Consider the following 14880-nt stretch of genomic DNA (forward strand, 5'->3'; position numbering starts at 1 on the left):
TGGGGAATTCCAAAATGAAAAGTTTGAACACTTTTGTGAAAAGCATGGCATTAATCATATTTTATCTGCACCAAGAACCCAACAACAAAATGGTGTTGTTGAAAGGAAAAATAGGTCACTTGAGGAACTAGCTAGAACTATGTTAAATGAAAACTCACTACCTAAGTATTTTTGGGCTGATGCAGTCAACACTGCTTCCTATGTTTTAAATAGAGTGTTGATTAGGCCAATTTATAAGAAAACCCCCTATAAGCTTTTCCAAGGTAGGAGGCCAATTTTAAGTCACCTAAAAGTATTTAGATGTAAGTGTTTCATCTTAAATAATGGCAAAAAAAGTCTTGGCAAATTTGATGCAAAAGCGAATGAAGGTGTTTTTCTAGGCTATGCTACACAAAGTCATGTATATAGAGTTTATAATAAGATATTAATGATTGTTGAAAAGTCTATGCATGTTGTATTTGATGAAACTAATCCAAAGTTGCAAGATCAAGTGCCAAAGAATGCAAATGAAGAAGATCTACTAAGGAGCAGATTTTTGCACCAAAAAAGCCCTTTGCTGTAGGAAATCAATCGGCTGAAAAGGAAAAATAGTCGACTAAAAAAGCTGTAGACAACAACTTGACCAACGATTGGATCCAGCCTAGAGTTTTATCAAAGGACAACATCAAAGGTGATATCAAACAGGGAGTATCTATAAGACGTAGGATTGTATTTTGGGAACATGTTGCTTTTGTATAATTCCAAATCGTGTTTTTGTGAAAGAATGCATGGGTTTGAATCCTGATAGCCATATAAATGTGTTCCTGCAGAGAACAAATAAGAGGTTAGGCACAAATGTCACCTTACTATGTAGTCCGCTATCTCCTCAGTTGGCCTCTTCCCGGTCGATATATGTCAACTTGAACCCAGGAGGGGCTACCTGCAGAAGAATCTCCGAAGCTAAAGTAAGTCAAAGCTCTCAGAGAGTCAAATCAGTGATTAATGAGTGCGTACCTTTAAATGATGGGGTCCACATGTATTTATAGGACATTAATGACGTTTGACCATTTCATGGGCTGGGTCTTGACTTGGGCTCTAGTTTGGGCCATGAATGGGCCTGGGCCCCAACCCAGGCCCTTGAGACCTATTGAATGCGGGGGCATCGATGTTGGCTTAAGTTTATTGGAATAGTCGGTCTCGACCGGCTACTTGACTAGATGGCTTATGTTGGTGATGTGAAGTGCTAACTCGGCCTAGCCTGGGTACTAGGCGGTTTCGATATGCACACTGTTTACTTGGTTGAGTTTGGCTAGGTACGGTACACCAGTCCCTCAGCCTTGTCCGATATGGGTTGTCGGTCAAGGATGATATGTGTTGATAAGCTAGCAGAATCGGCTAGGTGTGATACACCAGTCCCCCAGCCTTTAAATGTCGTGAACAGTGTTAAGGCTTAGAATTTGCAACTGTCAGAAGGTAGGTGAAAGGGTGTCAGTCGGTCACATCGAAAAAGTTTTGGCGCCGTCATTTTGAAGTGGGATCTTTCGCAATGATGGTGTCGATTGGTCTGTGATATGGTTTTGGCAGGAAGAGGTTCGTCGTTTGGGATCGCAGGCTATAAATGTGTGTTTGCAAACAGATAAGGGGTTACCTGTTTCATTTGTGAATTCTGAATTTAAAGACCTTGTGCGCGTAAAAGTGTCTGACTAGTCCTCTATTTCGACCGACATCTTCCCGTAAAAAACGAAATCAGGTATGTCCAGTAGTAGTAGCGTGTCTTCGTCTAGTAGTAGTGAAAGTACTGAGTCAGATAGAAGTAAGGATGGACGACTTGGCGGAGAGGGTACAGGTTCTGGAGTTGTTACAAGCGGGATGTCGATGGAGGTGGTGAGGGAGGTTCGAGAGGATCCTCCTGAAGAGTTGGAGGAGAGTAACTGGCCGGCCAAAGGCGGCTATGGATGGGTTGCTGCTGATGTTCGTGACCAATCATCCTTATTTAGGTGGTCTCGTCTGTTAAACTCTTGGCTAAACTGCACACCCGTTATGTTCAGGGGTGTCAGCGGAGACATTGTTTCGCTGGAGAGGGTGAGTGCCGTCGACCGGGTATGCCACGGGCAGGAGGGGGCTACCGAGAAATTCTTCTACATGTATATGTGCCACTTTTCTCAGCTTCATGTGCGACTACCCTTAGACGACTTCACTATGGGTGTGCTGCGAGCGTTGAATGTGGCACCTACCCAGCTACATCCTAATAGCTGGGCCTACTTGCAGACCTTCCGCATTTTGTGCGAGTCTTTATATTTGGAGCCTACTCCCTATGCCTTCTTGTATTTTTATGACACCAGACCCCGAAGGTCGACTACTTGGCTTTCTTTAATCAGTCGCCCCAGCATCAGCAGGCTGGATGCTTTCTCCCAGTCTTTCAAGCATTTCAAAGACGGGTACTTCAAGGTCGTTGTGAAGGAAGGGGGTAAATCTCATTTTTTGAATGCGGATGGGAGTACCAAGTTTCCCTTTAGTTGGACCAACAATCCTTCTCGTTATAAAGACATGGGAGTGGAGGAGTTGTCGGCTGGTGACAAGGAGGTGGTGGGGATGTTGTTGAAATTTGTGGATAAGTTGCCCACTAAGGGCCTAGTTAGGGTTTATAATTCGGTGCATCCGATAATAGATATTGAAGGTATCTGTTTATTACTTAAGTTGTGTTAATGATGCTAAGTTGTTTTGATCCGAGTCGTGATATGTTATTGCAGGGCATATGGCGCAGTCTGGTAAGAAGAATTTGGCACTTTTTCAATCACTGAGGAAGGAGATGGCCGCTAAGGCCAAGGCGGCTGGGAAAGCTGACGTTCCCAACTTGCAGGAATCGGTTGTGGAGGTGCATGTACACGGCGGGACGAAAAGGAAAGCTGAGCTTCCGCCTCGACCCGGGAAGGGCAAAGACGTGAAGAAGATAAGGGCAGCTCTTCTTGGGACGACTAGCGGGGCGGGGTCGGCTAGTGGAGAGAAGTTGCCTGAGGCCGGGTTGATCGAGTTGCCGGAGATATCCGTTAAGAAGGATATCCGTTATTAACTCTATTGATAACATGGAGGTGGATCATATCGTGAGAACAATGGTAGAGTTCGGAAGCAAGGCTTTAATCCTGAGTCGGCGTGTAGGGTCTCTTTACAGAAGGGAAGTAAAGGAGGTGGGGGAGTTGCAGGGTAAAGTAGATAAGCTTGAGGAGGAGAAGGCGGCTCTAGAAAAGGAGAAAGAAGGCTGGGAAGCGGAAAGGAAAAGGCTGGCATCATGGAGAGTGCGTTGCTTGGACTCTGAGGAAAAACTAAACAAGCGTATAGGGGAGTTGGAAGAAGACTACGAGGATTTGAAGGATAAGTATGACGGGGTTGTTGGGGAACTGGACGATTTGAAGAATAGCGTTATCCAAGAGCATATTAATGGTTTCGAGAAGGGGTTGCGGCAGGCGGCTTTCTTCCATCCAGATGTGGATGCCTTGGATTCGAGATTTGACGTAGATAAGGATGTAGTTGGTGGGAAGTTGTTGAGGAAGGATGAGGGGAATGCTGAGGATGTGGAGGAGAAGGCGGCAGAGGAGGAGAAGGATGTGGGAGCTGCCGTGGGGGGAGGAGAACAAGGGAATGTAGTCAATTCATTTTTTCTTGAAACTTGAACTTTGTTTGTAATAATCCGTACACTATTTTACTTTGCCCTTAATATGATGAATGCCTTGTGTATGCTATGTTTGTTATTAGATGTTGATAACTTGTATGATTATGTTGCGTTAGCGGTATGGTATAATTGTGAAGGGGTGTTGGATTTTGACCATTTTATTTGAACTTAAACGAATGAACCAAGATTAGAGGGTGTTCGACCCAGGCCGCTTACTTGGGGTAAGGGTGGGGAACTTAAACGAATGAACCAAGAGTAGAGGGTGTTCGACCCAGGCCGCTTACTTGGGGTAAGGGTGGGGAACTTAAACGAATGAACCAAGAGTAGAGAGTGTTCGACCCAGGCCGCTTACTTGGGGTAAGGGTGGGGAACTTAAACGAATGAACCAAGAGTAGAGGGTGTTCGACCCAGGCCGCTTACTTGGGGTAAGGGTGGGGAACTTAAACGAATGAACCAAGAGTAGAGGGTGTTCGACCCAGGCCGCTTACTTGGGGTAAGGGTGGGGAACTTAAACGAATGAACCAAGAGTAGAGGGTGTTCGACCCAGGCCGCTTACTTGGGGTAAGGGTGGGGAACTTAAACGAATGAACCAAGAGTAGAGGGTGTTCGACCCAGGCCGCTTACTTGGGGTAAGGGTGGGGAACTTAAACGGATGAACCAAGTGTAGAGGGTGTTCGACCCAGGCCGCTTACTTGGGGTAAAGGTGGGGAACTTAAACGAACCAAAATTAAAAGCATAGAGTCATAAAGTAAGGAACCATTCTTTTTATTTATTCAAATAGGGGTGCCTCGTTAAAACCTCCTTGGCCAAAACCCTCCTTAGGGAAAAAAGACCAAGTGAGGAAAAAGAGTACACCCATGGTTACAAGTATTGATTCAACTATGATACATATTCAGCTAAAGTAGAACTTGAGGTGGGATACATTCCATGTGTTGGGAATCCCTTCCCCAGATAATTGTTCTAGGCGATAAGCCCCTCCTCCTGCGTCTTCTCGTATGCGGTATGGGCCGTCCCAATTGGCGGAGAACTTGTCATCCTTCTTTCTAGCATTGCTGGCCATTCTCCATACTAGGTCTCCGACGACAAATGATCGTGGGTGTAGGTTTGCATTATATTTCCTGGCAGCTCGTTGTTTGGCGGCTAGATTGCGTATTTGGGCTTTTTCTCTGAGTTCGGGAAAGAGGTCGAGGTGTAAGGCCATGTTTTGGTGGTTGTGAGTTGGGTCGTATAGTTCTTGGCGCAGGGATGGTTCGCCAATTTCTACCGGTATCATGGCGTCTGCACCGTAGACTAGGCTGAATGGGGATTCGTTTGTTGATGATTGAGGGGTGCATCTGTAAGCCCATAGCACTTCGATTAACTCTTCAGGCCATCGGCCTCTAGCGGTATCCAACCTTTTACGTAGCTCTACGAGAATAACTTTGTTTGCCGCTTCCGCTTGCCCATTGGTCTGTGGATGTTCTACGGAGCTTGTGATGTGTTTGATGCCTAAGTCAGTGTAGAATTTGGCTAACTCCTTGTCGATAAATTGTCGGCCATTGTCTGTTATGATGGTATGTGGTACACCATATCTGCATATAACGTCCTTCCACACAAACTGCTGGACTTGTTGGGCCGTGATGGTGGTCAATGGCTTGGCTTCGATCCATTTGGTAAAGTAGTCAACGGCTACGATTAGGAATTTGACCTGCCCCTTGCCGGGTGTGAAGGGTCCGAGGATGTCCATTCCCCACTTAGCGAATGGCCAAGGGGACAGTATGTGGTGTAGTTGTTCTTGTTTCTGATGGATAAGGTTGTCGTGCTTCTGGCATGGCTTGCATTTCTTGACATGATCCTGGCAGTCCGCTTCTATCGTGGGCCAGAAGTATCCGGCTCTGAGAACTCTTGTGGCCATGGTGCGTGCGCCTGAATGATAACCACAAATTCCTTCGTGTAGTTCTTTGATGATATACTAGACTTGCTCCGGCGTGACACACTTAAGTAGGGGTTGGCCGTATCCGCGTTTGTAGAGGTCATCGCCTACCATAGTGTACCTGGCGGCCTTGGCCAGCCAAGTTTTGTCCGCGTCGAGGGGGGGTTGCCGGTTTTGAGGTACTGAATGTAAGGGGTGGTCTAGTTTGGGGTTTGGGTGGGGGTGATGCTGTTTGATGGGGTGTGGGTTAACGTTTGGCAAGTGTGTGTGATGGAAGGTGAGGATAGTGTTTGCTGTAGTAGGGATCGATTACGGTTTTTGAGTTTGGTGCTGGCTAGTTTGGAAAGGATGTCGGCCCTGACGTTGTCGGTTTTGAGGATGTGTTCGACGCGGACCTGTTCAAAGGCGGATTGAATAATTGCGCGGACTAGATGGTACTATTGTTGAAGGATGGGGTCTTTAATTTGGAATTCGTCGTTTAGATGACCTATAGTGAGTTTGGAGTCGGTTTTGCATGTTAACTTCTTGACGCCGACTTCACGGGCTAGGGAGAGATTTCTCGATGAGGATGTCGTTGGGGCCTTCCAACACGATGCCAGCGCCAGCACCCCTTAGGTTCGAGGAGCCATCTACATGAAGCGTCCACTGGTCCTCAACAGGTGTTTGTTGTAGGTCATTGACAAAGTCTAAGAGACACTGGGCTTTGATGGGGTCGTGGGGTTCATAGCAAATGTTGAATTCTGACAGCTCCACGGCCCATGATGACATGCGTCCAGCTAGATCCGGCTTTTGTAGTATTTTCTGGATTGGGTAATCGGTCTTGACGGTTATGGTGTGGTTTTGGAAATACGAGCGTAGGCGGCGTGGACCAAGGATAGGGCTAGTTTTTCTACCATTTGGTACCTGGTTTCAGGGTCTTGTAGTGTTCTGCTCACGAAATACACAGGATGTTGCGTGCCTTCTGCTTCTTGGACAAGGGCTGCGCTGACGGTGTGATTGGTGGCCGTGATGTATACCAGCAGGGGTTGGCTGATGTCTGGTTTGTGGAGGATGGGGGGTGAGGTTAGGGATGTTTTGAGTTTCTGGAAGATCTGTTCACAATCATCAGTCCACGTGAACCGGGCGGATTTCTTTAGGAGCTGGATTATGGGTTGAGTTTGTTCCGCTAGTTTTGGCAGGAAGCGAGAAATGGCCGTGAGGCGGCCGATTAGCCGTTGGACTTCTTTGACAGTAGTGAGGCTGCGCATTTCGATGATGGCCCTGCATTTTTCGGGGTTAACCTCTATGCCGCGTTGGGTTAACATGAAACCAAGGAATTTACCCCGGTCGACGCCGAATACACATTTATTGGGATTTAGGCGGAGATTGTACTGGCGCAGGGCGGAGAATACTGCCTCCAAGTCTTTAGCGTGTTGATGATGGCTTGGGGACTTGACGACCATGTCATCGACGTAGACTTCGACACAATGTCCTGTCAGACGGCAGAAGACTTTGTCCATTAGTCGCTGGTAAGTTGCCCCAACGTTTTTTAGGCCAAAGGGCATGACCCTATAGAAGTAGTTGGCATCGTCTGTGATGAAGGCGGTCTTGTGCATATCCGCTGTGGCCATGGGGATTTGGTTATAACCTGAATATGCATCTAAAAAGCTAAGCACCTTGTTTCTTGCCGCGCCGTCTACGAGTCGATCGATGTTGGGTAAGGGGTAGGCGTCGCGAGGGCACGCCTTATTCAGGTCTGTGTAGTCCACGCACATCCGCCATTTGCCATTGGCTTTCTTTACCAAGACAATGTTAGAAAGCCAAGTGGTGTATTGTGCTTCTTCTATAAACCCTGCGTTCAGTAACTTGTCGGTCTCTACTTTGGCTGCTTGCCTGCGTTCTTCCCCAAGTTTGCGCTTTTTCTGGGATACGTAGCAGGCTTCTTTATATATCGAGAGCTTGTGGGATGCCACTTGGGGGTCTACTCCAGGGAGGTCGGCGGCTGACCAGGCGAAAAGATCTGTGTTATTGATGAGGATGGGTGTGATTGTGGCACGCTCATCAGAGTTTAAATCGGTGCCTAAGTTGATGGAGTGGCCATTGGGGAGTTCTAGGGGAGTAGTGTCCTCGACTGGTTTGAGGCGGGCATCCCGGCCTATTCTAGGGTCAAGGTCCTCGTCGGATAGGGCTATGCGGGAATTAGGTGGTCGTTTGATGTGGTTTGTTTGTTGGATTGGGAGTTGTGGTCTTAAGCTTGCCATGTAGCACTCGCGTGCCAGGCGTTGGTCACAGTGGATGGTCAGGATGTCACCGGATGGGGCTGGGAACTTCATAGCCAAGTGAGGGGTAGAGACGACTGCACCAAGGGTATTGAGGGAAGGACGGCCCAGGAGTATGTTGTAGGATGTTGGCGCATCGACTATAAGGAAGCGGATTGGGATGGTTTTGGTTTGGGCTCCTTCCCGAAAGACGGTATGGAGGTCTATGTAGCCTCGGGTGGATACTTGTTCACTGGAAAAGCCGTATATGGGCTCATCATATGGTATCATGGCGGTGTCAGGAAGTTGCAACTTTTGGTAGGTGGCCCAGTAGAGGATGTCAACTGAGCTGCCTTGATCCACAAGTACTTTTTTAACGGCATAGTTTTCGATTTTGATGGTGATGACCATGGGGTCGTCCTGCTGGTGGTCGAGGCCGTGGAAGTCGTCATCTGTGAATACGATGGGGGGCATACGACGTCTGTGGTGGGAATGAGTGATATGGTTGATGGATTGTATATGGCGGAGGTGTTTTTTTCTGGCAGACGAGGTGGAGCCTCCACTTGCGAAGCCACCAGAAATGGTGTTAATGGTGCCTCGTAAGGGGGGGTCGGCAGGGGTAATGTTGGTGTGGGCGGGCTCTGGTTGTTGGTTGTTGGTTGTTGGTTGTTGGGTTGGGTGGAGTGGTTATTGTGATGGGCGTTGCTTGGTTGGCATCTGTGGTCATGCCGTGGAGGGTGGCGGGATCGGGAGGAGGAGGAATGGTCATCCGTATGGATGAAGCGGCGAAAGTGGCCGGCACGGACCAGTTCTTCGATTTTATCCTGGAGCGCTTTGCATTCTTCCGTAGTATGACCGTGGTTGCGATGGTACCGACAATACTTGGTCATGTCGGCGTTAGGAGGTGTGGTTGTCTTTCGTGGTGGAGGGAGGAGGTCAGCTTGGAGGGCCTCGTCTAGGATGCGGGAGCGGGCTACTGTGAGGGGAGCGTATCTGGTGAAGCGAGTTTGGCGGGGTTCGCGTGGGCGGGTGTCAGGGCGCGGGTGAGGCTGTGGGGTGGGGTTGGGGGTGGGGTTGGAGGTGTTGGCGGCGTAGTCGTTACAGAATTTGGTGTGAAGAGTTTGCATTTCCTCCATGCGGACGTAGTCAGCTGCGCGCAGCTTGAGTTCGTGCATGGAGGTGGGTGGGTGGAGGTAGACGTTGTTGGCGAAGGGGCCGGGTTGTAGGGTGAGGGTCATACATTGAAGTATCATTTCCTGGTTGAGGTGTGGTGTACGAAGTGCGGCTTTACTGAAGCGATCGATGAATGTTCTGAGTGGTTCATTGGGTTCTTGTCTGATACCCAGTAGGGATATGGTGGTGGTTTGATGTGGGCGGATTCCAGCGAAATGTGTGGAAAACATGTGTGAAAGGATGTCGAAGCTATCAATTGAGTAGGGCGGGAGGGTGGTAAACCATTCTAGGGCAGGGCCTTTGAGGGTAGTGGGGAAAGCTTTGCAAAAGACTGCGTCTTGGGATGTGTACAGGGCAACGTGGGTGATGTAGACTTTCAGGTGTTCGTCAGGGTCGGTTTCGCCGGTATAGCGATCCAGGTTGAACGGTTCCCACTGGGCCGGGAGAGGGGTGTTAACGATAAAATCCGTGAATGGGTGGCGGCGTCTGGGCTGGTGAGGGGGAGGGATGTGGGGTGGGGGTGGGTGGTTGATCATAGCAGGAAAGGTGGACGTGATGTTGTGAGGAGGGATGTGGGTTGTGGGAAGATATTATGGGTTGTAGGGTGGAATATATGTGGTATGGAGAGCGGTGGGTATGTTGTAGGGGGCGTGGGTGGTTGGGATGGTGGGGGCGGGGGTTGAGGGTGCGGTGAGCCCTGGTTGACCGGATGGAAAGTGATGGGGATGGGTGGAGGTAAGGGGTGTCTGTTGGGTGGTGGTGAAGGTGTGGGGGGTGGGATTGTATTCACTTTCTTCTTCTGTAGGCTGGAAGGTCGGAGACTTCACAACTTCAGAGGTTTCTTTAGCTTTTCCCTTCAGGTTGGCGTCTGCCTCGATCCTTCTCCTGAGGCGAGAGTTCTCTTGTTTTAGCGCTTCCATTTCCTCAGCGTTGCGCTTCTTCAGGTCTGCGAGTTCTTGTTGCATCTTTGCCTGGCCGTCTAGGATGGCGGCCAAGTCAGGGGCGATGCCGGGAGGTCCAGAGAGACCAGCGTTCGCTTGCTTGTTAGCTCCAGCTTTGCTACGGGTAGAAACCATCTTCAGAGAAAAACGGGTACTAAAGGTGTACCGTACCTAGCCAAACTCAACCAAGTAAACAGTGTGCATATCGAAACCGCCTAGTACCCAGGCTAGGCCGAGTTAGCACTTCACATCACCAACATAAGCCATCTAGTCAAGTAGCCGGTCGAGACCGACTACTCCAATAAACTTAAGCCAACATCGATGCCCCCGCATTCAATAGGTCTCAAGGGCCTGGGTTGGGGCCCAGGCCCATTCATGGCCCAAACTAGAGCCCAAGTCAAGACCCAGCCCATGAAATGGTCAAACGTCATTAATGTCCTATAAATACACGTGGACCCCATCATTTAAAGGTACGCACTCATTAATCACTGATTTGACTCTCTGAGAGCTTTGACTTACTTGAGCTTCGGAGATTCTTCTGCAGGTAGCCCCTCCTGGGTTCAAGTTGACATATATCGACCGGGAAGAGGCCAACTGAGGAGATAGCGGACTACATAGTAAGGTGACATTTGTGCCTAACCTCTTATTTGTTCTCTGCAGGAACAAAATGTTTCTTTTTCTTTCTCATTTAAGTTGTGGGACCCACGAAACTTTTCCACATTCAAAAATAAAAGCAGTCAACCAGTTAATATTTTGGTTTGTTTTTATTTTATTTTTAGTTTTTTTAAAATCTGAATTGAAAAGATTTAATTTTTAAATATTAATAGAAAAGATTAAAGATGTTAATTATAGACAAAAAGATAAGATTTTAGGAGAGGAGATATAACAGTTTTAGGGTTTCTAAAATGTGAGAAAATATGAGAGGGAGAGGAGAGTTCGAGAAACATGGAGAGTGAAAGAGGAGGCTGCGGAAGAAACGCTTAGTGAAGAACCAAGTCCAGGTAGGGGAAGACAACCTTGCTTTCTTCTCTTGTTTTCTTATGGTTTGCTTGATGGATGGAATGGGAAAAGCATGCATGTGTAGGGGAAGCCAACCTTGTTTTCTTCTCTTGTTTTTCTTGTTGTTTGTTTGATGGATGAAATGTTAGGAATCCAAGTGTGAGTCTAAGTCCCACATTGACCAGAAATGAGAAAGTAGAGCACCATATAAGGATCAAGGCCCATAAACCCATTGCCTTAAGGTTTTGGGTTGAGAGTGGTGTCGGTATCTTATGTGGTTAGGCTCAGGTCTCATTGGTGTTGTTCTCCCCAGTGAAACCCCCTCCTTATAAAACCTGACAAGTGGTATCAGAGCCGATGGTTAATACCGGCTCAGACGAGTGCAGTACCAGTATGGTCCTAGTATCGAAAGTCTTCCTGGCAAGAGTCCCAGATAAGGGTTCCAGGTAAAGCGTGTCCCGTTAAGAATAACGGCAGTACAGAAAAGGGCAGAAAAGGAGTACTCGTGGTTGGGCAGCTTCCGCTGCGCAACTGGTAGCATCTTTGGCGTTACCAGGGTGTTAAAGGTCAGGTTGGGAGTTCGATACCCACTGACAACAACCTGCCTTGCGAAGTGGGGGACACTTGGGGCGAGGGGTTGGGGTGTATTGGGCTGCAGACCTGACATGCCGCTGGGCCGGGGGTGGCGCTAGGGATGTTATAAAAAAGTTTGTATTGGGCTTCTTGAAGATTTGATGAAGCTAAGGTGGTATGCTTCTTGAAGATTTGATGAAGATTCAACGAAGTCCTTTTGAACTATCTTGAAGCCATTACCTTTGGAATGAAGCCTACATTGATGAAGGAAAGGAGATTTGATGATATTCATGTTAATCAAGGCTGGAATGTGTGCTCTCTACATAGTTAAACCATTAAGAAAGTCTATTTGATGTTTGTAATTCATATTGCAGACCTTGTAGCATTAATTAGATTTTTTGGTCTTAGGTGTGTCTTTTAATCTATTGAATGGTTTTTCAACAGGTTAAAATGTCTCTTTTAGTCTGTTGAATGGTTTTTCAACAGGTTAAAAGGTTGGCTGCAGTAGTCTTAAATTGCAATAAATTCAATCAGTTGATTTATTTTTTAATCGACTAATTTCACTTAAGTCAAGTGAAATCAACCGATTAATTTGGAAATCAACCTGTTGAATTTCGTAACAGTTTGACTATAAAAGCTGTGATTTTCGAAAGAGAGGTATGTTGATCATTTTTTAGCGTGAAATTGTTCTGGAAACTTGTGGAAACTCTCTCCTTCGTGATCATATAGTTTACAGCAGTTGAAGATTGATCTTGGATTAATTGTAGGAGCTTTTGGCTTAGTTGAAGCTTGGAGAAAGTGGTTTGTGGTAGGCTGGGTTGTGCTACCACTCAGGTTTGATCTTTCTCCAGCTTTGTGTGTGTGCCTGGTGGTTTTCCAGGTCTGCAAGAGGGTTCTTGCTATGCTGGTGTGACTCTTGTGTGATTCAAGAGTCTTTTGTGTGGTTTTTGCATATTTTGAAAGTGTAAGGGTGGATACTTTGTAAATATTTTGAAATAGCTTAGGTTACCTTGACAAACTGGATGTAGCTCAGGTTTGAGTGAACCAGTATAAAAATCTCGTGGTCTCCTCTCTTCTCTAACCTTTCTCTCTTGCATATTCATTTTTAAGTTTGAAGAACTTGTGCTTTAATCATCTTTTTCATGTTCTTGCATGTTTTCATGACATCTGCAACATTGAGCATGTTTGTATAATCATTTAGAACCTGTCTTGTTCTTTCTTGTGCACTGTTTTTGGTTTAACACTTGAATCTGCATTTCTGCATTTTTCTCAGTATTTCAGCTGACTGTTTTTCTGTTTCAATTGATTGATTATCCTAGAACAGAATCTGTTTAGTAAAATCAATCTGTTAACTTTGTTTTTGATCGACTGAAAGTATATTATCCTGCACCTTTTGTATCCTAACTTGGTAATCTAATTAATTGAATTAAAGGTGGGTTTTAGCTTGCAAAGATAGCCTAAATTTTTAACTAGCCAATTCAACCCCCTTCTTGGCATTTCAACCATTTCAAAACTAACACAAATGTCATCATCCTATAATTTTAATGTTAAAATACTCCATTGGTCCTTGTTTTTGTACCAAAATCTAAAATAGGTCTCCATATTTTTTTTAGCCTCAATTATGTCCATATTTTTTAAAATGTGTAACAATTAGGTCTATAACATTAGTATGGTACTAGCATTGTTAAGTATGTGCCACATGTCAACTCTTCATTCTTTTAGTTTTTTAATTTTTTTAATTTTTAAAAAATTCTTTTGGCCACGTGTCAAGTTAGTATGGTGACACGTGTCAAGTCAGTATGGTGACAAGTGTCAAGTCAGTATGGTGACACGTGTCAAGCCATTGTCCCAATCTCCGGTATATATATTTGTTATTTTGATTCAATTTTAATCCCAAAGTTTTTAAAAGAAATTCAATTTCATCCGTTCCAAATTCAGGCTAAATTTAACTTTTATATAAATGTTATAATGATATTTTTATTAAAATTGATATTTCTATTACATATTTTTAACAATATTAAGTTTATTTACATTTATATTTTACCTTAAACTTTATTTTAAAATTTTAAGTATATAGATTGATAAATTTATATTTCAAATATAGGGATCAAATTGAGATTGAAATAATGACTTGACATTTGACATCATACTGACTTGACAGGTAACATGATATTGTCATGACATGTGACACATGACAAAGAGAATTTTAAAAAATATTAAAAAATTAAAAAGAAAAAAATAGAATTTGACATGTGACGCATACTTAACGTTGTTAATATTATACTAATGGAATGAACTTAATTGTTACATATCTTAAAAAATATAAACCTAATTGAAACTAAAAAAAAAATCTGAAGACTTATTTAAGATTTTGATAAAAAAAATAAGAACTAAAAAAATATTTTAATCTTATTTTAATTGATTCATTTAAATATCAAATTCAACAAATGTCATACATGATGCCTCACTCTATCAATAAGAAATCATCTGAATTAATATTTGAATTAGATTAGTTATAAATCAATCACAAAAAACCCTTTTGTGAGTATATTTAGGTTTGATTGAGTAATGGATTATCCCACCCAATGAATACAGTAACTACATACCTACCTTTAATTCATGAAAATTGGTAAGTTGTCAAGTCATGAAATATAAAGTTTGTGATGTGAACAGCGAAGCATGCTCCTCACCGTATAATGCAACAAAATAGAGTGGTCCATGGAATCACCTTATATAAATCATAACTTACAAAAATCAATAAAAATTTGGAAAACTACTTAGATAACTACTTGCAGCTGCCCCAAGTGGTGAGATAGTCAGAGATACCAAATAAGTTGGGATCACAAATGCTGAAAGAAGATGAGATGACAATGAAAGCTAATAAAATATAAATTGATTGCAAACTTGAAAGGTTAATGAAAGAGACATCAAGTTGCCCTTTCATTTCCAACCATAGAGAAAGAAAGAGAGTGAGAGAATGTACAATAATTTTATTTGCAAAACCTTTCTATTTCTACCTTGGGATTCTGTTAAAATATTCACATCTAGAAAAAATGGGCATTCGTGCTATTTTGTGTTTAAACGTAGTTCCCAAAATTAATATTCCCAAACATTGGTTTTCATCTTTTTTTATCTTTTGTCTTTATTCATTTTTCATATGAGTAAAACAAATTTGATGAATTGATATCATTTCTTCCGCCAATTTGGGTGTGAAGTATCTACTTTATACATTGAAAAACCTAATGATAATTTTCAATGAAATAACTCCTACTATAGTTATGTTTTTCGTCACAAAATATCAAAGGAAAATGTATTCTAGGGTTAGTTATATGGAGGGTTCCTCATCCAATCAAGATTTGTGATAACTATATTCCTATTAGAAAACTAATAAAGACACCA

The sequence above is a fragment of the Vigna unguiculata genome, chromosome 5 (genome assembly GCF_037176805.1).
Source record: "Vigna unguiculata cultivar grain cowpea cultivar isolate G323 ecotype 2 chromosome 5, ASM3717680v1, whole genome shotgun sequence".
NCBI lineage: Eukaryota > Viridiplantae > Streptophyta > Magnoliopsida > Fabales > Fabaceae > Vigna > Vigna unguiculata.